Genomic DNA, 27073 nt, shown 5'->3' on the forward strand with positions numbered 1-27073 from the left:
GAGCGTCGTCGCACGCGTGAATCACGAGACCTTCGAGATTTCGGACGTTACCCCTGAGATTTCGCGAACGTTAACTCTGAGTGTAGCTTCATTAGAGCAGAATGGTATATATAAAGAGTCGAAAGAAAGCACAAAAGGCAGCACTTCAAAGGCAGCACTTCGGTAAACGAGGTAGTTGTAAAGGAGTCCTTTTTAATTTTTATACTTCAGCTTCGTGAAAGCTTTGCGAAGCCGTTAGTAGTTCTCTGCGTTTGGGAAATATAACAGCAAACAATATTTCCAAGGCAGAATGAAATTTGCGTACTTTCCGGTCGCTTTTGTTTGCATTACAATGAGAGTTTATTATCACATGCAAGCCCCTTTTTTCGCGTTCAAATAAAGTGTGTCATATTGTTTAGTTTAATAACGCTCATGTTCCATAAAAATATTTATCGATTATACAAGCCGTTATGCGCATTGTATATCCGGCAATAAAATGCAAAATGAGAATACACCGCGTGTACATAATTTTTTTTTAACGAAATTTCAATGCCTGAAATTATTACTATTTTATACTTTATCTCGATCCACCGTAGCGCGCCTTTGCATCCTTATCTTAATGATATTAAATGAGAAAATCATTGACGCGCGCGATCTATCGATTACGCTTGCGAAGCGCTCGTCCCGGTCTTTTCCATCCCCTTTCGTAAAGCTCTCCCCCTTTAGGATGAAATCCTGCTAGTAAAATGCGATTACGTCTATCACATCAATCGAATAGTTTATCTTTTAAACACTATTCGAGAGAGTTGGACAGATATCAATTATGGTGTCTAAAGTCTTCTTAAATATGTCGCTTATCAGGATATATCCAAGAAATGCAATCGAGGTTTTATTATGTCATAAAGAACTTTTTTATATCTGACACGTAAAGAGTCAAATAGCTTGTGTCGATCGCGATTAAAAGATTATTGGTATCGTTCTTTCAGTAGCTTACTATATTTTATTGTCATTAATGAGAGAAAAATAGTGATGTAAATTGGAACAAAAAAAAATTAAGATCTTGTTATAATAAAAATCACATCTATCATTCGTTTTCCAACGCTTACAAAAAATTAGTGAAACTTAACAAACTTATGAACTTAAAATATTAATAAATTAACTATTTATTAATTAATTTATCTGTCATGTCTCAATCTAATTACAATCCTATCAATTATACAATATAGATATTATGGCCACAAATCGAGTTGTTTAGTATACTATAATTAGCATTATTTGATTCTCAATTGAAAATAATATTGTGTATGCTGATCTTCATAGAAGATAAATATATAAATCAATTGGACCTTTAGTAAGATAGCACCTAAGTGCGACGAACAGATACGAACGTCGGCCATCGTTCGAATTTATCGTGAAACTTTCACGGCAAAGGGATATGTTTCAAAGGATAAAATTTTTGGCAGTGATAAACTTGTTTGTCGGAAGGGAAATTTGTAATGGTCCGTTCTGCTCGCGACGCTGCATTTTTGCAGAAACCTCCGCAAATGGCCCGCAATGCAGCTCGCGTGGGCCGCGAAGTGTCCCAATTGCGAGGACCGCGACGACGCAGCGTGCACATGTGCGATACGGTCTCTGTATATTTGTCAGTATGTAATCTATATATATATATACTATATTACTCAATGTACGAAGCACATTAGTTACAGATGCATAAACAGAAAATAGCGCGTTTCTGTTAGCTGAGAATCACTCTTACAAATCCCTTGGAGTTTCTATTTCTTCTGGGACGAAAATCTTTTTTTATCGGAAATAAATAATCTTTTTCTTTTTATATTTCTGTGCATTTGTATGATCTTAGCCGATATTTATTTTTAGCCTGAATTCATTTATTTATGTTCATTAAAATTGAAAGAATGAGGAATTGCACACACGCGCAATTTTAACATCTTTCGTAGAAAAATTCGTAAATTAGCGCGTTTTGATGACGATATTGGCGATTAAAGGGGATAGCGCGAACTATCGGGAAATGAAAGATTTCATTTGCGGAACACCATGCGTTTTGCCGTTCCTCTCTCTCTCTCTCTCTATTTCTCTTTTTGATTTACGTTCTGTTTGATCGAACGCCTGTCCGTTCTCACGGTGGATAACGTACGATAGACGGCGATAGATCAATTCCGCACGCGAGTGTTGTATCGCGCGTTGTCGCGCCACATTTATGCCATGTTGTTTACAAATCGTAATTTTATTTCGCGTACACGTATTAACACGGAAGAGTTTGCGCGGATTGATTTACATGCGAGCACAAGCCCCAACTTCATCGAATTTCTAACCGAATCCTATAGTAACGTAAGCCTCACATAAAGTCAGCGAGATATCAATCGCGAGATTAAAGTCTCCTTGTCATTAACGAAAAGAGATACTAATAGTTTTGTAAGATATTTTAAATCGAAAACAGAGATATTTGAACAAATTCGTCATTATTAATAACACAAGCCAAATTATTCAATTCGATATCTTTCTGTTGAACATATATTATATCTTATATTGCTATTCATCCCGATTAATGGATGATGTTAGAACTTGGCACTTTACGGAGTTTGAATAGTGAAAAATCGCAAGGATCGCATTACTAAGTCGCAAACTGAATTGTTCTCGGGTTGAAGTAACCGCACGGTAATGAACTCCGTGCGAGCTTATTTCACCGGGACGGATTAAAGGTATTATTGATTTTCCCGCAACCGGGCGGCGGGTTGGGTTCGAGGTTTTCATGAAATGTAGCACTGGCCTAGTGATATGTGGAGAGTTCTTCCTGCCAAGCACTCTGCGTAATTAAATAGTGGCCGTGCCATGAAAGATTGCACTCATCTGGGATCCATTTTACGGTTCATACACGAAAATATATAACGAATAATATTAATTACATTCATATATAATACATATGATGTTAAACGTAGTCTATTTTAATAATGGATTAATTGAACAGCAGTGTTCGCAAAATATTGTATCTGCATGAAAAAGAGATGGTCTGATAAATAAAAAAATTAATAATTGACTTTTAAATGGTGTATAAAAAATAAAATGTAATAATTTTATATTTTTAAGTAATTAATTTACTTATGTTTTAAAGCAATAGAATCCAAATGCAAAAAGTGACAAATATTACTGAATATAAATTATTATATATTATTTATCATGTATTATAAAAGAGAAATAATAGCAAAAAATAATTAATTAAGCATTTTTCTTAAAAAAAAAATATCATTCTCATTATTTATTTAGGATTTATCTATATAAAAATGAATATATATGACTCCTCTCTAAAATGAAATTAATGACAATAATCACTTATCAAAATCTCGCAAGGAATCAAATGTAATATTTATCTATGTGAAAAATGCTAGAGTTAACACGTACAATGTCTCGATCGCGTGAAAATCCGTAGAATCGTTCGAATCACGATTTTCAACTCGTTCTGAGCTAATAAAAGTCGCAACTTCGACGATACGGTCCTGATATTCTTTCGACGAACTTGCAAACATTCGCCAAGGCGCTAAGTTTCGTAGTTTGGAAGTCGTGGCGAGTTAACCTCGCGACTACTAGCGTTCCTCGGTCTATATAAATTGGGATATGTGTGGGAGGTAAAAAACAGAGAGAAGAAAAGAGAGAGAGAGAGAGACATAGACAGAAAAAGAAATTTTGTTAGAAATGCGCGTTTCGCGAAGCACCGGCATCGTAAAATTTTTATGCGTCGCTGAAAAATAATAACGAGCATCGCGCGCAAATAATTTTATCACAAAGTTTTTCCGCGAACGGAAAGGTTTTCCCTCGGAGCGGAAATCCGTGCGCGTCGCACTGTTCGTAAAGTTGGCGCACGGGAAAATGAGATATTGCGCGAAACATTTATGACTTGTCGAGACGAGCATCTCCGACATCATTCGCAATCCTGTAACGAATTCATAATGTAATTTTCTGCGCGCTTGTTCTTTTCGTTTTAAATCCCGAAAAAAATTACTTCTCTCGCGCTTTTTAAACCGCAATTTAAACCGTCGGTTATCGTCGATGCTTATCCTGCATTATTTGCATCTCCGATTGGTATCGTCGCGATTACATATTGATGCACTCGTTGTGCTTATCACGCTTGCACAGCTGGTCCAGTTCCGTTGCAATTCGCTCGAATTAATGACAGCTGTTTCAATAGCTAGTTTAGAAATTTATTTTCCCAAACGAGTGGAGAAACAAGTTATTGCATTATTCGTTCTCCATGTTTATTATATTGTTTAAAAAAGAAAAATAAATTATGTATACATAAATAACAAATTTATATATAAATATTCTCTCTCTCATATTGTATTTAAACATGAGAATGATTAATCTGAATGATGAATTAAAATAAAGGCCAATTATTATTACATTTTTAAGACAAATGAGATTTATAATTAAATTTTGAAGAAGACGGATCAAATTTTAACTAAAGTGAACTCCAAATTTGTTAAAAAATCCGCAGATGAAGTTTATCGATCGGCGAGAGATAATTTATATAAAAATATCCGAATCTTTATAGGAGCTATGGGTTAATCATTCGTATTCGTCTCGAAAGGAATTCGGCTGCGGGATAGACGTATTTCACGAACCGAATCCGCTCACCGCGTTTTCTGCATGGCTGCCCTCGAACAGATGATTGGCCTTGCTAGCTGACGATGACTCCGAACCGGGTATTCTCCCGCTTTACACGTCACTCCCGTGCGTGTGAACGGCCGCGAGCATACGCGTGCGTGTTCCATAGATGATTCCATAGGTGCTCGAGCACACGAAACTTCACCGATACTGCTCTTCGCGAAAACGTTAGCTCATCTTTCATGGGCCATTATGTTCCTAATCTAGGCGGATAATAAAACTTACATTTTTTTAGCTTTCCAGAAATATAGATATAATTGTATTATATTATCTATAAATCTTATTTGTATATCTACATCTAAAAAGTGTGAAAAAAGAAAATAAGTATAGCTATTAGTTTTCATATACCTATACTTGTAAACCTGAAGAATCATTATAATTTATAGAATAAAATAAATCCAATTGAAGTTCTCAACATTACGATTATTCGAAAAAACAATGTAATAATGCAGTAAATATATGTTGTAATAAAATAAAGACTGTTTAAATACAAAATACTAAGAATATATATTATGTTATATTCAAGTTTTTAAATGATTTCTTATTCATGCTTAATTATTTATTCTTTATGCGCAAACTTTATTCATATTTTAATATATTTTAGAAATGTATATTAATGCTTTGTTGCAAATTTTTCTTGGAAAAATAACTTTTTTTATTTACATCATCCTTTACTCTTTTCAGATATAAAATACAATAACAACATTATCTTTATTAAGATATAAAAGTAAGGCTCTTACACGATTAAAATCAAGTAAAATCCGAGTAAAAAGGCAAATTAATAATTTTATATAATAGAAAGAAAGATATAGAAGAAAGTTATTTGTTTCGAACACTGAATTCTGTCAATATCATCTCTTTAAAAATTCTTTAGATCCGTTCCTGCCGATTTCTTCCCTTCACCCGGGTTTCCCCGCACCACCCTTCACCGCCGTCGGCGGCGTTTGAGGAATCTCATTACAAAAGTTGCGCGCACAACCGGTTTCTAACCAGTGCAACCGGCCACCATGCCATGGAGGTGCATGGAGGATGCGAACTCCTCATTCGGCACGTCCTTACCTGCCAGGATGTGCAAACTTCCGGTAATGGCGAACTGATAGAGAGAAGCGCGCACGTAGACTTTCCACGGGGATTTTCAGAACAATGATGATGACAACACACATATGACGACCAGAGCAACCTTCGTCGATTCACCTTGAGCTCTGCGGTTGAGTGACAATATCGGATGATTTAAATTGTTCCGTGATTTCACGCGATTGAATTTTTCGGCGTGATCTTTCTTGCCTTTATCGACAACTCGAGAGGAAATCCGGCTAAACGCATTGAATCAATGACCACAGTTTCCTTTACGTGAAATTTTCATACGTCAAATAATCATCAATTTTTATCACGTTAGAGTACAAAGTTTTGGCGAAGCTCATCAAACAAATCGTTAAGCACTCTCTTATCTTGTTAATTATTCAAGAACTGATAATACGTCCGAATATTTCTGTTTGAGAAAAACCAGCTATCTACCATCAGAGTTGGCAGGAGACATTCTGTATTTCGACATTGTATATAAATTAAAAAAAAAAAATGTACGCAAGATACGATATATAAAAGAGTATAATTCCCTCGAGATGTTCCACATCTCGGCGATCTAATCGCAGCCGGAGACTTGTCATGTAAGAGAACTATGCCACAAGTGTGTGCGAAAGGCGTCGTTAAAGCAGTTTTCCTCTGTCGTCGGCCGGCACTTGAGTAGAACCACGGCACACATTCTCGCGCGTGCACGCGGTTCTTTATAAAAATTCTCTCGAGAAGAACTTTAAGATAACTTCTTTCCTCGATATTTCTCAAATCGTTGCGTCGCGTGTACTGTCGCGGAAATGGAAGTCATCTCGTTATTTGTCGCACAGACTGTATTAATCTTTAAACGGCGTCGCGCGATGGTCCTCTTTAATAAAAATAGCGACCGACGCAACAATGATCAGTAATAGTGAAGATAAATTTTATTTGTACTAATTATATGTGTGGGGATAATCTCTATTTAATAATTACAGCTAATGATCTTTTGATATTTAATCAACAACATGATGAGTATTTGAATTAAATTGAAGTTGCCAATAATTCTGTATCGTATTCTAAAATTAATTGAGTGAAATTGAACCTTCAGTTGAAACATTAAATAAATCAAATTATCAATATATACTTCATACATCAACAAAAAGGAATATAAACAAGAAGGGATATAAACAAGAGATATATAAACGTATTGATATCAACATTACTAATTACTACAAATATTATTTGCATGTCTGACGAATTAATTAAATGTATTCGATTTAATTAATTAATCTAAAGCTAAATGTTTCTTTCAGTGACTGTATATCGATTGTAATATCTATTATCTGCGATTATCTTTTCATATGCGACTAGAACAAGAAAAAAAAAAACAGACAATTAAAAAAGAAATATACTTTTGAATACGATTAATGTCACAGCAAATTAATTTTTCATAATTCTTAATATATGAAATACGTGACAGAATCTCTCCATTTAGTAGAAATAAAATTTATAAGTAATATTTTTTTTGTTACGATCTAATTACATTTCTAAATCTTCAAATCTAGATACAAAAATCACATCGATATAATATTATGTATTTAACACGATATATAAGAAATTGTGGCCGCGTTTGAAAAAATGAAGAACGAATTTCGGGTGCAAACCAATGCGAAGCAAACGAGCTGCTGCTGACGTCGAAAGTGCGAGCCAAGAAGTCTTATGAGAAGCAAGATAATGACATTCGGAAGGATGCAAAATGCGTGGAAACGGAACGTCGCAGTGGTGGTGATGTTCACACACACGTTTTGTCGGAATCGCTAACATCAAAGACCCCACTGATCCGTGTGCAATGGCACAAAGGTGCACATACGACGATCTCCGCATCCCGGCGTCCGGAATAGTTCGTGGTGCGAGCCGAATACAAAGCCGACCTTTCTCTCTCTCTCTCTCTCTCTCTCTCGTCTTTCCGCCCCAGAATTATGTTAATGTTAAGTAGGGATGATCTCACAAAGTCAAAGTCCGTGAAACCGGCAAAATGCAATCGGATCATTCGTCCAAGTCTCGATGGAATTGTATCTGTCATATCTATCATCGTAAAGCGAGATCGCAAAAATGCAGAAGAATCATGCGACAACATCTGAACCAATCTTTTTGAACATTATACAATATCGATTTCAATTTATTTGTTTGGATAAATTAGTAGATATCTATGTTAAATAAGGAAGAACTTGTAGACAAAGAAAGTAAAATTTAATCCATTTATATATATCATTACGAGTTAATTTCGTTTTAACATGTACTCTCGTTTTAATATCTACATGTATACAGATATTATCACATTTTCTCTCTATCAATACTATAAATTAATGTTACATATAAATATAATAATAGAACGAGAAGAAAGGGGCACAAAGTCGTGATAGTAGAAAAATTAAAAAGATCGCTGCACACAATAATCACCCTACAACGTTTACTTCCGTGCAACTTTGATAAAGAATGCACCAAAGTTGCGGGGGAGAGAAAAAGGAGAGATGTGCTTAACAAGCGGCTACTCGGGGAACAATTTTAAGAATTAAACTTCTTCCTGAGACTCTCTCTCTCTCTCTCTCTCTCTCTCTCTCTGCTTCACCCCAGCCGGTCCCCGCAATTTTCCGGGGAAAGAAAGTGGGAGAGCTCTTTGTAATCATATCTCTCACCAGTGTAACGCGAGCGCGCGTTACGCCGCTGAGATTATTAAAACGAACTTCCTGGTTTTAACTTCGCTAGAATGCGGGAGGGGAAGAGAGGACCGGCTATCGTTACTTTCAGAGTCCGATGAGAACTTTAACAGGTGGGCGATACGCACCCTTGGCGCGCCTCCGTTGGCTTTTATACAAGTACTCCTTAGCTCGACTTTTATCGATGTACAGCAAATAGTAGCTAGTTATTTTTTAATTGAATTTATCATAAAATTTTAATTGAACATATCGTTGCTCCGAAAACTTACAGGCGTCAAAGTATCGCTTATCTCCAAAGTTTTAAGAATATCGAGCTTGGTAAGCACATAAAATCAAGTATCGTTTATGTTACAATCACAAGATCGAGGAACAATAGTTACACGTGTTACAATATTAATGCACAGGAAATAAATAATGATATAATGACAAAATAATTTTAATATTAAAAAAATAAACTAGTCGCGTTTATCCTCTTTTAAAATTCGCAGATATATTCTAGATATTTTTCCAAGTCTCCAAAAAATATATAAATCTATATAGGTTATCGATTAATAATATATAATCAATATAGCTGCGCATACTAATATCTTGTATTTTCTTTTAATATGAATCTCGATTTGCCAAGTTTATTATAATCTCATATTGCCATTGTAATTTTCATTGTCAATCCAAATCATTTGTGATTTATTTTAAGCATTATTTATTGAAAAAAATAAAATAAAATAGAAAATAAAATAAAATAGAAAATAAAATAAAATCATAAATAAAGAAGAAAACATATTTTTTTCTTTTTTTTTCTCTTTTTTTCGATTCGAACGGCAACAATGTTCAGCGGACTGTATTACGTGCAACTCGGAGATGCGGCCGATAGAATCGTAGCGGAAGCGATGTTAAAAGCTTTCAATTATCAACGGTTAACTGCGCCGGCAGACTTTATACCGATCGTTACGCCGATTACGCTCGGCGATAATACTTTTTATCATACGCGAGCGAGCGTGTACAGTCATCGTCGTGCGGTATAATTTGGCGAAAGCATAAATGCCGCATTAATGGCGCGCGCACAAACGAAGAATAGCGACGACGCGGTGGTTTATCGCGCTCGCATTACTATTACGCTGACGTCTCGTTCTCGTGGTGGCTCGTAAAACTCGTGACCAACAACAAAGACGACGACGATGACGAGATATATCTGCCATTCCGAAATACACGTAATTCCTATTTTTAGGTACGCATCCCGTCGCGTTTCGTATTCTTTTTGTTGCTTCTCGACCGCAAACCTGTTTATGCGCTGCGCTTCGTTCGTTCGAACGTAAATTTCGTGTCGTCTGGATGCTCGCTTGGCTGAAAAATATACCGACGATCAGATTACATATATTTTCGGTATCGCTGCGCGTGCGCAAAGTCGTTCCAATCGCAGATATTCTCGAATCTATTTAAAATAATTTTTTTTTACGAAGAAATGTCAAGAAGAGTCGTGGTTTAAGAGTCGCGGCTCTTCTCAAAGTTCGAAAAAACAGCGAAAAACAGCGGAAACTGTGCCGACGTAAATCTCCTTTTACCGTATTCGCAGTATCATCGGCATTCATCGCGCGGGATAATGAGCGATGTTAATTAACAACAGAATGGAGGCCGTACGCCGTGTATGCGGGAGAAGTATGTAACGCGTCTGAAATGAATGTTAGTAATGAATGTCGGGACAAGCTATAACATCGATTCGCTTTCTAATCATTACATAACCCGATATTAGAAGCCTGATGCAGTTACGGTATAGTTGCTGCCCGACATGCATACACGTATGACGCGTTTCGCAATCGCGGTCCATTGTCAGGGAGATGAGAATTGTATTTTTTTTTGTAATTATAATTAAATCAAGTAAATTAAAACGCATCATATGGATTATGAATGTAATGAATTTGCCTCGCATATAAGATTTATATTTAAATTAAGGCATTTTATATATAATAGAAAATAAAATAACATAACAAAGACATGTAGTACGTAAAACATATTTCAATTTACTCGTAAACGTAATAAATTTAATTTGCAATGTTCGTAATTAAAATGAAATTAATTGAAAAATTTTAACCGCCATGCGCATCGGCAAGCAATGCTCTCGCACTCCCCTTCTTCTTTTCTACTTCTCGAAAGAGAAACGATTCGTTTCCTGCAGCGCTTATACTATTATTTAGTATTTTCATTCGATTCACCGTAGGGAGAATGATCTCGCCGCTCGATCATCTCCGCTGGTCGGTCAATTTACGTCTCTATTAACGCCTTCCGGCTAAGTAACGAGCCAAAGTGACGCGAGCGCGCGAAGTAACGGGCGACGTTACAAAAATATATTGCTGTATACGCGCATCGCAACACAGCGTCAAAATATTGTATATTCCCTGATAATTATTGTTCGCGCAAAATCCGATAGCGCGCGAATTATTATGACGCGGCGAGCGCTCGCGTTTACATTATATTTTCGATCGCGCAACTAATTACGACGAGGTAGTCATTAATTTCCAATCTCCGAATGCCGTCAGTGTCGAGAAATTAACAGCATCGTTAATTGATCATACGGAAACACGTTATATCTGCGTTAATTATTAAATTGCATCGTTAATCACCGAGATTACTCCTGGAGATTGTGTTATTTCACGATCAGAGATGAAAATACAGGCAAGTTAGAAATTTCAGGGGTCTCCCCTTAATATCAACAAGAAGCTACTTTTAACAAAAGATAATAAATATGTAAAAAAGATTCAGACCATGATTATAATTAATTGAAGCATTCAGGCTATTAAAGATTAAAAATGATTTTCCATGATCCATTATTTAACCGCGATGCCGTACAGCGAATTTCTATAATCTACGTTGCACGTAACTGCGATATTCTATCGAATCGCGGGAACAGCCCCAAGCGCTTCCGTACGCGCTTTCGTATTAACTCCCTTCATTAATATTCCTTGTAATTATTGTAGCAAATTACTGCCGCATGATATTGTCGCGAAGCGCCCCGAAATTTCAATATTATCGAAATTCCGGGCGGCGTAATGCACGGCGATCCCGTTAAATGTATCGCCGCGGGGGGTGAAAATACGCGCGCACCTGAAATATCGGGCGTATTTTACCACCGGCGGGTGTGTACAGACCCGCGAACACATTCGTACGTACGCGAGAGAGAGTGTATTCTCTGTAGTACATTGTTAGCGCGCATCGAATATAACCCCCTGCTGAAAAACCGACTCTCCGTCTCTTAGCTAAATTGCCGCGAATTCAGAGACGAAGGGCGGTTTCCGCGTCGCGCTCGTTTGTCTCGCGGCTGCGGATTAAGAGATTTTCGCGCAAAATGCATCTTGTTGCGCGAGGACAACAATGCAATTTATTCCCCGCACAAATAATTTTCTGCGCTGTATAATTGTCATCGCTCTGAATATACAACGGTACGACGTTTTGTAATAGATTATTCGTGTGCGCGTGTATGATGAAATTAAATAAATTTTGTAAATACATATTTTGTAATTTTCTTTTTTCCGCTGTTAACTCAGCATCGTATACGCGAAAACAACGTAGTTAGTTTATGAGATACAAAAAAAGCAAGCTAATTATGCTAATCTGATCTCTTGACGTGTATATTTTTTAATGAATGTGTATGAGTTTTTTTTTTTTTTTTTTTTTTTTTCCCACCCTTCTTTTTTTTTTTTGTTTACTCTCCGACCATACTGTATCTTTATTGCGGCGTGACGAACGGCAAATTGAACGATGGAAAATCGTTCTCGTTCTTTTCTCGGATGGCTTTATTTGTTTGAAAGCCGGCCCGTTGTGTTGCCGCAACAATTGTGAACGAGTTCACAAAAGAGATACAGAGAGGGAGAAAAAGGGGTTCGACGACCCTCCATGTTTTATCGTGAGTCAAACGAACGAATAAGTGCAATGACGTGAGTGCGTGCGTGCGTACGTATGTGCGTGGGTGCGTGCGCGAAACGCACCCGCCTTCCGGCCACCGGAAAATGTCATGAGGAATATTATTACACCGCAACACCCTATCGTCCGTCCTTTCTCATAAACGTTTCTCCTAAACGCATTTCCTACCAAGATAATCCCTTTGTCCTGATTACTTCGGCGGAAGTCTTTGATCTGCGAGATGAACTGCGTTGCGTAACAAACTTGTGCGCGCTGTCGACGCGATGATAACGGTGAGGATCTGGATGATAATGCCGCAATTATCACGCGCGAGTGAAGCCACAGCGGATTTAGTTGGAAAATGCATAATTGCCGTTGCAACACAATCCACAATTATATTCATAGTAATAATTCTCCGATTTTTCTCGATGTACATCTCATAATTTCTCTTCGAGAAAAAAATGCATCGATTCAAATTATTTACATCACTTTTTGTTTTATTCAGCGTGTCTGTTTTTCTTCTTTTTAGAAAATCTAGAGATTTTCAAGCATAGTTTTAATTTAGTATTTAATTTAATCTAATATATCGTTTCCCATTTCACGCTATAAGTTTCGAAGATTACGACTATAAAGGTCTAATTTTATACGACAAGAAATATATATATACGGTATATATAAATACAGCATTAAATTGATATGATGATTTCCTCAATTACGATAATAAATTAAAGAGAAAATATATTTATATGACAATAGTCCCAATTGACTTTTATCCTTTATCGGTTTATTTATAAATACCTCGTGTTTTTATTTTCCAACGAAACTTTTGAGGCAAATTTGTCGACTGATACTAGAAAAGCGACTTGTTTTTGCGACGAAGCTCTCCTAATCCAGAGATGGTCGAGCTTTACGAGATCGAGGGTTTATTTTTATCTCGCAAACCAATCGATTTGTATTCTCTCTCGAAAGCAGACATTTCGTCATTGCCAAAGAGATAGAAGTACGTACCGTAGCCATAAAAATAAAAAACAAAAACAAAAGCACATACAATACTTGAGGGATTTACTCTATTTTCAAATATAATAAAAAAAAAAGACAATAAAAGCACATGAAATAAGATTGTGCTGGAGTTTACCGCTGAAATGTTTTTCGGAAAAGACATCTTGCATTGGAAGCGTTTCTTCCCAACATAAACTTGGTCGAGATGTAATGGAATCTCATCGTTCTACTCGTGACATAAAAGCGTACAGCCACTTTGGTAATCCACTCGACGAGAGGATCGGGAAGGAGGAGCGTAAAAAGAATGAATCGATGCACATAATTACCATACTCTTAAGACGTTTACGTCTTGCCGTTCTTGTTCGCCGGTATCCACTACACATTCGATAATCCAATATTCATAGAAGTCGGAGGTACAATTTAGCTAATAAAACAACAGTAAAATGTTTCGTCGTCATCACCGGTCAATCCTTGTCCACTAGATAGAACGTCATTATCTTGATGGCTTTATCGATTGATAGACAATTTTATTAACACGCAATGTATGTGTCGTTAGGTACGTAATTAGGTATTCGATCTTCTGTGACGTCACATATGTCGCATACCTCGCTGACGATGGGCATATATATATATATATGCATCAGTAATTTACGCCGAGGCTCATTATTACATAAGGGGAGGGGGAGGACAGTGTTCCCCATCTTAATTAATATCGTGTTTACGTTTGTGCCACTCTCAAGGATATGGTCAACATCGCGCGACTTTATATCGTTGTGAGATCTTAATGAGAAGCGTAGACGACAAATGACGACGGGACGATGATGACGACACTGGACGCGTATGACGACAATACATAAATAGCGAGGGCGCTTCTCTCCTTCATCTCCACGGTTCGCGATCCGACCGACCTTTTATTACGCAAGCGCGCTCCTCCTCCGTTCATAAATAGGTCAGGTCGGGATATGGTAGGGCTTGGGATGCGCGGCGCGCTCGGACGCGCAAGCAGGGTAAGTGCACTCACGCTGTTCTTGCATCCGCGTCCTCAATTGTTGATGCTCCGGACCGGCTGCTGACGGGATTCACAAAGGAATTCCCCGTTCTTCTACATCAGCTGGTGAGGTAAGACGGGAGAGGGGAAACCTCGTCGTGCAATTCTCCCGAAAGAATGGCATTTGATGCACGATGATGCACTTTAGCGACACTAGCTGTCTCGGATAATGGCCGGAAACGATCAAAACATTTCCGCGCTCTGGCCCTTTATTCATCCATGAACCCTTTTACGGCGATCATGCGATGAAATAATATATTTAGGAGATGTGAAAAAGAATGTTAATATGTGCTCTTATACAATATATTACAACTCGAATATCTTAAATATTCCTCAAAACATGTCTGTTAAAAAAAGCCTTTCAATATTTGAATCGTTCTTACATAATTTAAAAATTTATTATTGTCTCTGTATATTATATAAAATCTTATCTCTCATTCAAATATTTGAGAAAACTGCTAATTATAATAGTAATTATAATAAGAGAGAACTTTGTATATTGTAAATAGAGATATCTATTTACAATTATTTAAAGAATCACAATATCAAACTTGCTTTTACACGCAAAACTAAGTATTTTTTATCTTAATTTTACGTTATTGTACTTATAAAGAGAAAAAGGCGCCAATATTATTATTTCATATACGGTAATTATTTCGTTATATACCGCAGAGATTGAAGTTGGTACATTATTCCGTTTAGCGACTAGCTTTTGTATATGAGCACATTATAGCCACCAAACTCTCTCGCCCATGATTTATGCTGGTATGATTGCATTGCGTTACGCACAATGAAATTCGATTGATCCTGTACTGTTTCCCGATACGTCACGTTAGGACCCTTTAACGCAAATTCCACTTCCCCCTTTTCGTTTTCCATACCCTACAATATATCCCTGCTCTCGGCGCAATCCCCCTTCGAATGCTCTGTCGACAACGCGCAGATGGGCGCGGAATTATTTTCAAACGGCGCGTAAACAATAATCGATTAATATCCGTAGCCCAGTTGGCATTCGAACGCAAAATGGGGGAAAACTCGAAACGAGAATGGAGATGGCAATTATTATGACAAATAATACAATCGTGATAAAATAAAACAAAAAAACAAGCTTGAAAAGGGAACACAAGCCAACTTTTTTTTTTTAATTTCGCAGGTATTCAAATATTTCGAAAAAATAACATTTAGACACGTCGTTTCGGGGTGTTTTTCAAGCAGTTATCTTGTTTTCTGAATTTCGAGATTGGACATGTTTGCCGTTCGTTGTTATGTTTCCCTACTTGTCGCGATATCGCCGATCAGTTGGCTCGCACATCGTGTTTATTCGCTACAGATCGATTCGCAGATGGTGCGCGTCGTCATCGCGTGCCGTATTGTCATCCGAGTTATCGGCGAACTGCTTGTTTCGGAGCAATTCTCCCGCTGGCATCAGTCGCGCGTTACTCGACCTCGGCCAATTTGCATTGGTGAACTCATGCCGCGGGCTAGCAAAGCGCTTTTCGTTCAAGCGGACAATACGCGTATAGATCTACGTGTGTATCTATCATCGGGGATCTACGGAAGACGGTAGAAGTAACAGACTGGCGTCGTAAAATTTATGTCTCGCAGTCGAGCGAGTGAATCGAAACGTCTTTTCGACGAATCCCCATTACGAGCTATTAACCTAAGTGATAACGAGAAAACAGTTTAGTTGCTTGTCATCTAATGAAACTCCTAGGTGTTAAAACGAGATGTATGAATTGATCACAATTGATTAATCACACAATTAAATTAGATTGTCACACGACGATGGAAAGTAACTCTTTTTTTTTTCATTTGATATATTATAGAATGAGATGTGTACTTAAATGGGGAAACGTCAAAAATACTCAGTTAAAATAGATTACAGATTATTTAATAATGCAAACAGTGATATGTTAAAAAGATCTTTAAACATTACGTGATATTTTTAAAAAGTTCTTTTCTTGCAAACAGTATATGTATGCGTGAAAATATTCATGTTTTCATTTAAATATTATTTCAAACTGTTTTATAAAAACACGTATAAAATTGAATATTAATAAAATATTTTTACAAATTATTTTCGCTCCATTAATTTCTGCGGATCTCTTTGAACATTTTTCTTCAGGAGTTTTTCCGCCGTAAATAGAGCTGCGCTTTTAATTTCCTCGAAAAATATGTAGATATATTCGAAAAAACGTTTGTTATTAGAAAATATTTATACAACTTTAGCAGTAGCAATATAGTAGGCTATTTATGCAAAACTTTCTATACTCCCAAATACATAATACTTACACGAAATAATATATACAGTCTGGATAATCGAACGCGTAAAGCTAATGGATGTTCCGATAATCGAACCCTCGGCTAATGGCTGTTCGAATAATCGAGATTCTGCCGTAGACCCATGTTAAAGTACTCTATATCCTGTTCTATGCTGATTTACTTAAGCCATTGACTTTACCTACTATCACAACCTACATACTGAAACGCAGTAATTTCGACTACATGCTCTTTTACCCTACACACGCACATATATACATATTGTCGCAACATGCCGGTATTAACGATAAAATAATGATTACGAGGATCGAGAGAGACCTTTATCTCAAGTCTCAAGTGAGACTTTGCATATTAGATATCAAATATGTATAAATATTCAAGGTTCTGCAAGAGATATAATAAGATGTTATTCATTGCGATATTTGCATTGAATTAATAAAGATTGAACTGCAAATCTAATTAGTATACCATCAGTCACAAGGTGATCTGCAAAGAGTGTGTGAAATGTTCAGAATGTTAGATTCTTAATTTATTTTATTTAAAACACAAGTTTTTTATTGAAATATGTCAAGATTCAAATTAATTTAAAAAAGATAAAGATCACACTGCCAAAATTTAAAGAAAAATAAATTTAAGGTATCCAAAAATAAATATTTCGATTATAGTTGTCTCGAACAAAACAACAATTGGCTAAAGATTTGCTCCTTTAGCATCGTCTGATATCTCATGAAAGTATCGATTTTATCACTACGTCGTGATCACTCCGACTTTCATGAAATCAGCGCTTCGTGGGGATCGCGTCTCGTCGGCGGTATTAAACTTCGTTCGAGTGCTAACTTTTACGCGCCGCAAAATTGCAAATGCGTTCCGGGAGTCTCATGGACCGCCGCCGCGACGCAACGCGCGGTTAAAGTCGGCTTAATTGCGTCCCAGGAGATTTATCGCAAAAGTAGCGTCTTCCGTTCGTTCGGTCCCCGAATTTTCCTCCCTTCTCGCCGAGACGCGGTTCGACTACGAATTTCGCGTCTGGAAACGAGGGGTAGTCTCGAAAGATCGACCCTGACATTGCCAAAAGAGGGTGAGAGACATTTTACCCCTACATATTATGCCGATATAACAGACTTCTTCATCCTTGGAAATACACGGAATGTTCAATAATACGCACACCTTTGTCGAATTAATTTTTTTTTTAATAAATAATACAATTTTATTTTCATTTATACAAATTATGCTGTATAAATAATTCAAAAATTTGACTGTTTATTATTTTATTTTTTAATATATTTTACACACAAAAATGATCCTCGATATTGGTAGAGTTTAATGTGGACAACCGTGATTTTTACGATTGTTTCGTCAACGGGAAAAGCAAGAGTAGTTGATCGTGTTAGGAAGAGGGATATGTGGGCGAGTTTTATTGGCGCAAGAATAAATTTTGCGGATATGGCGGCAACAAGATAGGCATTCTTTTCAACTCGCGATTAGACTGATTGACCTGCTTTGTGAGAGTAAGTGGGTGTATCGTGTCTCAGCATCTACCTCGTTGAAAATCGTCGTTATCATCCCGGCGATGAATCACAAGCGCGCGTTGGCAGAGAAGTGACAATTATATTGCCAGTGAGACTACTACGTCAGGTTGAATTCGCGCGTTTGCGCTGATGCCTCTTAATTTTGTGAACGAAGATCCGTGTGAACAATTAGAATGCTCTCAGAACCCGTATTTATACGTGAGATTCTCTCGAAATCTACCGTTAGTTTACCTACGCGTTATCTCAAACCATTCCGCGGTTATTCGGAGCTCATTAAAACTGTGGAGAAGAGCTGCGAGCTTTCTGAGATGAATAAAAATCGCCGGAATTCTCGGTTGTGAACGCGACCGAGCTGCGCGCCGTTGAATACGTCGGATAATTTGCGCGTCGCGCATAATTCATCGACGGTGAATACACGGCGGAGGCAGCTCTTTACCTCTTTCTCCCCCTCTCCCCCCTCTCTCTCTCTCTCTCAATAAAAAAGAAGAAGTAGCAGGCAACTTCTCAGGGGTGGCTGACACTCGAGATGCTCCATTTCTTGGCTCGGTTTTCTACGTCGACGAGCCTCGTTAAACTCCCATTGGGCCCGTTCCAGCTTCCGGAACGGCGCAAAAGTGACGCGATTCGCGTGGGGTAGTATACGAGATCTCCTTTTCTCTCTCTATGTCTCTTTTTCTATTACTTCGTCTCTTTTTCTCTTTTAGTCGGCGACACATACCACATGTAAGCATGCCTTTCGGTAGTTACGATCCATCTCGGACGTAGCGTGGCAAAGTTGCAGCCGCCGCTCGTAAGGGATGTTTCTCTCGCGTACGAGCAGCGACTACCCACATTTTGCATTCGCTGTTTTACTGCGCGAAAGTTGACACATTAGTCAGAGGCATTTGGACGCCAGCAATTATTTATGATATGATACATTAGTCAGAGCCAGACGCAACGAGAATTATTCGTAATTTTCTACAATTAGTGTTGTTACACTTCTCTAGCTATTAATCTGTCTAGTGAGATTTGTTCTTTATATATGCGATTATAGTAATAATTTCGATAATATTTCAATTCGAGAAATAGATTCATTATATGAAGCAAACATTAAAATTATTTAGAGAATATCCTATAATTGCTAAATTAATCGATTACTAGCGACGAAAATAGTCGGTTGCCGGGCAACGTTAGATGGCCAATACTCCACCATGTTACAACATGCACGTTACCACGTAATTTAATATCGCACAGTTTCCTTGTTGATTAAAACTTCGATAATGGCCGCGGTGTCACCGATACTCACTCATCGCGGCGCAACTCCGATATTTGCCGAAGTTTCAATAAGCAGTAATACTAATGTAATATCGCGACATTAAACTACATTTCTCTCCTACCTTCAATTAACTGCATGTGCGCTCCGATTAAATTTACGTTCGTACAAATCGCGTGTGCGCACGCCTATAATTCGTATATTGACGCGCAATGAATACCTTTGAAATTATTTCACATGCGAGTAGCTATTATCAAGGCATTATTACGCGATTCATTCAACTAAACCAACGTCGTTTCATATTATAATGAGCAACGTAAATAATTCGATGCACGTTTAGATATATTAATTTTTTTTACCTCGATTTCGCGTAAATGTATTCAATATCAGCGTTGGAAAAATAGAGAGCAAGAACAGAGAGGAAAGAGAAAATACATTTCAATTCGCATAAAGCTCATAGCTGGAAAATGTGTTTTATATCAATATTATGTCAGCACGCATCGTATAATAATGTATATCCCCGAGAGCTGTAACGAATATTGGAATTTCTGTAAATGTATCGGCAGCCCGGCCACGACCACGCAACATGTGTTTTGCTTTTTCCGCGTATTACGGAAACATTATTTTTCCTCACGCGCGCTGCCGCGAATATTTCTTACAATTTTCCGCGCACGTAACGACGCGGAGACTCTATATCGGTGACTGTTGTTATCGCAAAATATAGTTTCTCATGTGGCAATAACGCAATAAATATTTTCTCATGGAATACAGCGAAAAAATACTATAGTTCATTTTCTGCATCTATATAAATACTATTGTAGATATTTTGAGTAAAATCTAAAACATTAATACCCGATGTGAACACAGCGAAAAAATACGCGAAAAACGAAAAAAATACTATAGTTCATTTTCTGCATCTATATAAATACTATTGTAGATATTTTGAGTAAAATCTAAAACATTAATACCCGATGTGAAACATTTTATCTTCATACAATCGAGCTTTTAAAGCGCCTCAAAATCAGTTCACAATATATACAGCTCGATTACTTGACGCGACAAACGCACGCGATGAAAATACAGCGTAAGAAGAAGCGGCGGTTGACAGTTATGCTGGCCGCGGTATTCCGTGACATGGGAATATCAAGTGCATCCACAAAGTTTGCGAGGGGTTTGCGATGCTTGAAATGCAACGCCGCCACGCGTTACTCATTGGCCAACTGGCGCAAATTGGTATCGACACGTCCCGGTAATTTCCCCGGGGGCGTTAACCTATGACTTACGAGGTGGTAATACTACATGAAATCCTGACGAAGAGATTCCCGCCGTTCTTCCGTCACGTACGATAATTTACATCTTTCACGTGTCGTCGTTTCTGAGATAATGCAAGCAATGACGAAGGCAGAGGGAGAAAGAAGAATACACACGTATATACATACATAAATAAAAAAACTGAAAAATGTATGTTAACTTTCCGAGGATGCAACGAGTATTAAGTGTTTTTAATTGTTTGATATTTGAATGTATTTTTAAATCCATGATTTTAAGAAATTTTATTTTTCTTTCCTGATGGTATTTTTACAGTTCTACGGAATAATTATATTTTGAATTAAAAAAAGAGCCTAGATCTGAAACTTGTATAGTTCGTTATTTTTGTTCTGTACACTAAAATAAAATATTAATAAAGATACATTTTTATAATTGAAAATATATACGATAAAATGTGTGCTGAAAAAAAGAGATATTATATAAGATGTGATGCAAGAAAATGCATACAATTTTCCAAAATGCATTTTCAAACAGTAGAATTTATTAATAATTGTAATCTCTTTGTTTTCTTAAATCTTTGTTTCTTAAATCTTTATCTTGATTCTTACAACCCTTTTCTTATGTCCTTTATGAACCTTATCCGATTATTTTAAACCGTGAAAATAATACCATCTCTCTCGAGCTCAAAGTGTTTTCAGTTCGTCAGTGGAAATAATTATTTAACAATGTATGCTACTGGAAATTAATTTCTCATGTCGCACGGCGCGAACGAAAATTATCACGGTGCAACGGTGATGTGTGCATTATGCAACCGCATAAACGTCACATACCCCTTGAAAGGATACTCCCGCTTCTCTAGTCGCTCCCGGCGGTCGTGTTCTGCTTACTCACAGATTTACCACCCGAGATGGCATATCCATGTACTTATCAGATTGTCTACCTTGTAAGGACACGGCAATACCATCGCTCAAAGGACCCGCTATGCGATTGTGTGTGTCACGTCCGAGTCTGTAATATCCACCTACGGAACATGCCTGAACGTTTCCATTTGACACCTCCGTCCCCCTCTTAAATCGATAATACCCTCGCGTCGACGATGGTGATCGTAGTGTATAAAGAAGTGTTCCTTTGAGATTCATCTGGGACGGCCCAAAGATCTTCAGCTAGGATCGCATATATTTCTTGGCTCGGCTTTTTGCATTTTTCCCACAAGAATTTTGAGTATTGCAAAGAAAAAACGCAATGCTTTGGTATCGATTAAAGAAAATTCGAAACTAATATAAAAATTGTCGATTTGACTGAATATATAAGTTTAAAACTCAAAAATTAATGTACAAAATTTCTCTCTCTCTCTCTCTGTCTCTGTCTATACAAATATTTTATTATTACATTATTATTGTTTTATTCGTGAAAGATTCTGTTCATAGAAAGCATTAATAATTTCTTCGGATTACTAAAACGCGACGGAATCGATTAAAAGTGAATTTTGAAATGGAAAATGCTATTTCCCTCGAAATGTCAATCTCGAGCATAAAATGTGGAAATTCGAGCGATTACATCACACCGGATTCATATGTACAATGCCATTTGAGCGCATAAACGTCAGGAAAATTTTGAGCGATACGCAGGGATGAAAGGGCAAAAATCGTCAGCCGGGTGATATGACGAAATATGCCGATCGTATTCCATTTCGTTGAACGGAACGTATTGTATAATATTTGCAACGCGGCCACGTCGAAAATTTGCTCGTGATGAAAACGGCACTCGTATTACGGCCACTCGATGTAATATACGAGCGGCTGCATCATCTCGCCAACGCGTTTCGAAATTTTAATAAAATTGTTTCGGTATATAATATGTGTGAAATTGTTATCAAAACGTGTGAAATTTCTATTAAATAACATCAGTTCTCTTTAACTATATATTGTAATTGATTATTATTAATTTTCCCGAACGCGTATCACGATTAAACACAACTCGATTATACAATAAATATAATCGTGAAATTTGATCGATGATTTTAGAAATTTTAGAATTTCAGTGATTTTGACATTTATCCTCTAATCACGATTTACAGATATTGATCCTGACCCGACATAAATATTCGATGCTTTTGAATATTGATTGACATAATTTTCATGACGGTTCGTCATTAGCTTAATTCACTCACTGAAATCTCAATGATTCAGTGGTCTCTCGTATCAACCAATTGCAGCAGAGTGTCAGTGTAATTTAGCAAACAGATTCCGCCAATCTCGTTATTATCCAGTAATTGCGCATTAATTCTATCTAACGCTTCAAGAACGCAATCGCGTGCGCGGAACAGCTGAGGCGTAAAAGTGTTTGCGTAAGCATTGATGGCAATGAGTTTTAAGTGAGTTTCGCCTTGCTTGCGCGATCATAATCGACGCTACTGACCCTGACATTTTTAGTGTCAGGGCTGTTCATCATCGACAAATCGGACGATCAAGACAAATTTATCATTGGCCATTTATCCTATTTAAAAGACATAATTATCAAGGATCTCGATTACATAAGTAAAAGATATTCTCTTCATATTTTATATTCACGATCCTAAAATTCGCGGAATGTCATTCGTCTGTAAGTTATAATCTATATATATGTATAATGTAGAAAGAGAAATCATTTTATTATATTTCTATTAAAAAGTCCAATGATCATGCTTCTTAGGAATAAGAATTGTCTTACACTCAATGTGCGAAAGAGACTTCTTTCACATTCGGGGCTACGGAGGAGAGACATTTTTTTACATTCGGCTATGATTGCCTCTTTTTTGTCCATCTATCCTTGCCATTTTTTTTTACTATAGCGTATCTGCGCAAAATCTCTCTTTCTCCCTCTCGTCGGGACAAAAAAAACTCATCCGGAGATTGGTTCTTGATCTCATTGTCAGACAAATCGACGAAATAGCCGTGGATCAATGCTCCGCGCGATAATTTATACTCGACGCCACGTTTCTCGATGCATGTTATATCCTCTCCCTTCACGTGACAAGATGGCCTCTACACGCCGTCAATATTTTATAGTGTTGTTGGTACACACCATGTATTCTCACTGAGATCGGGAAAGAGAGATAGCGACGTGCCGGCCATTTCGCTCGACTTGCCGTCCGCGTGACATCCACGAGAAAATATATCGCGCTATCGTCCCGTTACCGGAAACGCGCGGTAATATCCACGTGGACGTCGTTCGCCTAAGTAACGATTCTACGTGACAACGCGTTCACCGAAACACTTGAGTTTCTCGATATTGCACCGAAATAGCACGCAAATCTAAAAAGACGTTTGAAAGACATGTAAGAAACATGTATGAAAAATTGAGATATATTTTTGGCGTCTTTATAAAGTCTCTTAATCGAGGACATTCGAGAATTAAAATTCCAGAAAAGAGGAAAATCTAATATTGAAAATTTTGCGGTAAGTCTCGATTTTATTTTGCGATGTTGTAATTTTATACTCAATAATACGGAATTATAAAGCATTCTGGTATATCGCGTCGTAATCATTTCTACCTTCCTCGTTATAAGGAGCGATATTAAGGAGCAATTAAACAATGAATATTAACAATCGCTAATTTAATAGTTTAGAGACGCCGCTTAAACTATTCGGAAACATGCTATTAAATCTTGCAGCAGCGGGATAAGCAACGATACATGTAGTCCATTGTGCAAACGATCTCGTCTGCTAATTGTAACGGGCAGACTAGTTGAATTGGCATGGCGGTTCGCACAGCATCCCGCATGCACTTGCCGAGGATGCAAGCTCGTCTGCGCTCCGAGGCGGCAACATGCGGCAAATCGGATTATGACATGAGAGTAGCGGCGGCGGTGATGTCGTAACCAGAACAGGCGGCGCGAGAATCAAGTTACATCCCCGTCGTCACCGGACCATTAGCATTTATATACGATGCGTCACGCGTCGAAAACGCGATGCAAATCGCGCCGATTAAAATCGCGTCACGCGCGCGGTCTCGCGTACGTCTCGCTTCCGGCGCCGGTATCCTCGTCCACGTACGCCGTATTCGTTTTCGCATTGTGTAACGATAAGCACACGAGAGTTCGACGACCTTGTGCAAGATAAATATTTTCCAAAATTTGACATTAATGGCACATCTCGTAATTATTTCAATTATTTAACATTATATATTTTAATTTTTTCAAATTTTTATATAGATATATATCGCATTGCGAGAAAAATATTTTTATCTTCAAAAAATATAAAAAGTCCTGAATTCTAAGTAAACTATCTTATTCGAAAAAAATGAAGAGAAATATCACACTTCCCTTTTTATTTCTCTACATTTCTCATTTCTATTTATGTTGTATTTGTGACAAAATTATCCGCGCGACGCTGTTTTCGCGCTTTGAGAGTTGTGTTGCATTCGCACTGTTTATTCCGACATGAAAGACTTGCAACGCTCGCACTCTCGCGTCTCCTCGTAGGTGGATAGGTACCGTAGGTAGGGTACTTGTTAAAATCCAATTTCGGTGGATTTGAACGTCAGTCGTTCGCTCTTGTTGAATCAGTTGTGCGCGTGCAAAGTTGTGCTTGCGTGCGTGGTCCGGACGGAATACGGCATAAGCCAGCATTTCTCGCGCGCGAGGATGCCACGAAAGACGTTCTCAAGAATCCTGTTCTCGCGACCTTCCATACACCTCAGGATACTTTTCTTCTCCTTTTCCCTCTCTCTTTCTCTCTCTCTCTCTCTCTCTCTCTCTCTCTCTCTCTCTCTCTCGTCGGAATTTTCCCGAGGCGCCAGGGTCTCCGGAATATCACGACTGCTTGTCACGTCCGTTTTCAGCACGGAACGCGAGCAAAAGCCGACGTTACCCTCGTGAAATCACGATCACTGTTGACAGTCGTCAAAATGACACTTGGCTAGGGATAGGGTTATGTAGACTCGCCGTCTGTGCAGCTTTTCCTCCTCATACCCACCTCCTGTTCGTATTCCCGTCGAGTGAATCCTTAGCGAAAGTCCCCGCCGAGAACCTATAGCGATTTCGACATCGTGCGAGAGAACGTAAGCTCGGGCTTATCCCGTCGATTTTTCCGCCGCATGCCGCATTTCACGGGCGAATATAAACGATCTCCCGATCTCGTTGACCTGATTGCATTAATGCTGCTACCGTTTCATCCGTGAGTTCATCTGCGTTTTACGATAAAGCATGTCAGTTAGGCTGTATAAATCATTTTTCCTTCCATTCCTATGAGCGTAATAAATCGAGCTTCCCGATTCTTAAGCTTTTTAAAAATGAATTTATACCGTTGTGACCTAAATACAAAGTCTAAGCTATTAGATTGTATTTAAAATGTTGAACGACAAATCACGATGGACTCTCACAAATTTATCGCGACATCTCCGCAGTCCTTTTCCACACAATTATGTAAATAACAAATTCAGAAAATCTAAGAACTTTTAATATCTCAAAAAAAAGACATGTCCTGGAAAAGCAAAATGTTTAATGAGCCTTACTATGCATTGCACGAATGAAAGGATTGTAAATGCATAAAACAGTGCAACGAGAGAATATAATCCCGGCAAAAAAATACATTTTTAAAATAATCGTTTTCGACCGCTTTAAAATCGCCGATCCGAAAAAACGACATGCAGATCTCTCTCAATTATTCATCCCCCGCGAGAGCCGACGGGATAGCCACCATTCTCTTCGGGATCTTTTCACTCTATCTTCTTCTCTTGCTATTTCTCTCTTTTATTTTCGGCAGTGCCGCGTTGCTCGATTCGTGAAATTAGTCTGCGTCAATAATTGTCCTCTCTCGTCCCGGATTTCGATCAGGACGCCACTTCCATTGGAACCCTCCGCATTCCGACGTTCCGGAAATTATTTTATCTTCTCTGCAGAGCCTGCTCGTCCTCTAGACCCCTCCCCCTTCTGTTCCTTTTCTCCCCATCTTGCCAGACCGAACTTTCATTTTCCCTCGATTTCTGATCGGTAGTTTATACAGGGTAGCCCATGCTCACCGGAAGATGTTTTAATGGCAAATACTTGAACCAATTTACGATCGGTTTTACTCAACAAAAACATCAATGATCCGGCCTAACGAAGATGCTTAAAAAAATTGAACAATCACAGCTTACAAATGAAATATTACTGAGATTATGTTTAAGACATATATATGATTACTCTCTAATTAAATTATATAAAATATATACAAAAATATATGTAAGTTAGATTAATGAAATAAATTACATTGAATTTTATAGTTTGTTTGTAAAACTGCATATTATTTATTAGAAATATATATAATTCTTTCATTGTAAAAAATATTTTAAACGAGTTTTCTCAAGATTTGGGGGGGGGGGGTTTCTCTGGGGGAAACCTGGGGGATTTGAATTTACATGTAAATTA

At 37.7% G+C, this 27073-nt stretch overlaps 2 protein-coding genes across 5 annotated transcripts in view; one reads left to right on the top strand and one right to left on the bottom strand.

Moving 5' to 3' along the window:
* The window catches only part of LOC115238875 (28S ribosomal protein S24, mitochondrial), a 136137-nt gene that overhangs the window by 5326 nt on the left and 103738 nt on the right, over window positions 1-27073 (bottom strand). The window lies entirely within an intron of this gene.
* LOC115238871 (tetraspanin-5) overlaps window positions 1-27073 on the top strand; it is a 106903-nt gene that overhangs the window by 776 nt on the left and 79054 nt on the right. The gene's annotated exons all lie outside the window — the stretch shown is intronic.

Source organism: Formica exsecta, unplaced genomic scaffold, assembly GCF_003651465.1.
Source record: "Formica exsecta isolate Colony F162 unplaced genomic scaffold, ASM365146v1 scaffold362, whole genome shotgun sequence".
Taxonomy (NCBI): domain Eukaryota; kingdom Metazoa; phylum Arthropoda; class Insecta; order Hymenoptera; family Formicidae; genus Formica; species Formica exsecta.